Below are 2086 nucleotides of genomic sequence, written 5' to 3'. Positions count from 1 at the left end.
CTTTGAGGCAAGAAGGACAGATAAGATGTTTAAACAGTAATTGGTAAAACTTGTTTGCTGACTCTTGCAGGTTAATGATGCCAGCATCCCCTGGACCTATGGTGCCTCAGTTTACACTGAAGCCACAGTGTCCTCCCACCCAAGTTCAACTCTCTAGTGATTTCAACAACTTGGCATATTATCACAGACACTGGTGCTTAAGTGAAAACAATCTAGTTAGCAGAGAACTCAATCTACAGAGAAATAACTACTTTCTTTGTCATGAGTCTGCAGGCACCTAAACAAAGCATTTTCACCCAGAACTTGATTGTGTGCCTTTTAAATCCATTCATAGAACCTTTTAATTTCTTATGTAAAAAGATGACATATGGACTACTGATAAAAATTTCCTTCCACACAAATATTTTTCAGGTTCATCCACATTTACCTAATGTTATTGAACGAGAGAGAGAGAGAGAGAGAGAGAGAGAGAGAGAATGCTTGATAAGAAACACACTAACTCGTACATATTAGGGAAACAAAGAAGGGCAGTATGTTCAACAGATTTTTTTCCACCCATGCAATTACCGAGTGTCATTTTTAACTTGATTAAATTAAGGCTAAGTTATCTCCCTCTGTTTTTTTTTTTAATTCCTCAGTATTCCTGCACTAAGCTTAATTAGCATTTAATCTTAGTAAGACTGCTAAAGAGTGAATAAAAACTCATTTTACCCATTCCAGGAAGGAAGATAGGGGATAGGAAGGGAGGAAACATCTCATTTAGGATTCTGAAATGGATTTGTTTTAAGCAAAATCTCTTTCAGAGGTACCTATCAATCAGGTTGAACATAAGATATAAAATAGTAGATAAAGATTAAAATAAAGTTTATTGGATGTTAATATTATCCTATGACTAACCATAAATTAATTCATTTATGTGCTAGAACATTTTTCTACTAACTCCCCTGGGGGAGAAGAGTCTTCATGCATTTCCTGCAAACGGGGAACATGCTGAGTGGGGGAGGGGAAGACCTGCGGAACATGCTGAGTGGGGGAGCGGAAGACCTGCGTAGTGTCCTGAAGTGTTACCTGAGGCAGCTGCATCTTTCAAACAGTTTTAGTTTCAAACATGACTATTAACATCTGTATTTTTTCCAGATTGTCTTTGATTTCTAATTTTAAAATATCTGCTTTATTGAGATATAATTCACATACCATTCACATTTTCCCATCTGAAATGCATAGTTCAGTGTTTTTGTACATTCAGAATTGTGCAACCGTCACCACAATCAAGTTTATCCCATTTTTATCTCCCCCTCAAACACCCATATGCCTGTTAGCCATCATCCCTCCGAAATCCATTTTTATCCCTTTGCCCCATGAAACTCATAACCTGTTTCTCTCCTTAGATTGGCTTATTCTGGCCAGTTCATATGAATGGTGTGCAAACCCGGCTCCTTGGTGATAGGAGTTTGTCATTTAGCATAATGTCAAGAGTTTAATGTTTAAATTTTTTTTTTGCAGTTTTTGGCTGGGGCTGGGTTTGAACCCACCACCTCTGGCATATGGGGCTGCTCTACTCCTCTGAGCCATAGGCACCACCCAAGAGTTTAATGTTTAATTAAATAAAAATTTACTTAGGAATAATCTCAAACTTATAGAAGAACTGGTAAAAAAAAATTGTATAAAAACTCACCCTCATGTATCCCTTATCCAGATTAATCTAATTTGAACCAAATGTCTAAAGGTTTTAAATGTCTTTGTTATTATGGCAATAAAGCATTTAAAAAGGTTATATTTAATTTACATAGTGAGTAGTCTTCAAATGCTTATAAATAATTTGGATTACCATTTTGAGCCTTTCTGAAGATGACTTGAAACCCCAGGGCCACATGAATCCCATGGTGGATGTGTTCTTGATAGAGGCAGCCTGAGTCTTCCAATGTGCCCGGCTGTATCTACAGTACAGTCACGGGCCTCATCCAGACTTTGCAGTTAACAATAGATTGTATATGCCATGGTGGTACTTTAACAGTATAATAGTATATTTTTACTATACCTTTTCTATGTTTATGTACACAAATACTTTCTTTTTTTTTTTTTTTTT

The sequence above is a fragment of the Otolemur garnettii genome, unplaced genomic scaffold, assembly GCF_000181295.1.
Source record: "Otolemur garnettii isolate 467f Iridium unplaced genomic scaffold, OtoGar3 scaffold00071, whole genome shotgun sequence".
Classification (NCBI taxonomy): domain Eukaryota; kingdom Metazoa; phylum Chordata; class Mammalia; order Primates; family Galagidae; genus Otolemur; species Otolemur garnettii.
This window is presented reverse-complemented; position numbering follows the sequence as displayed.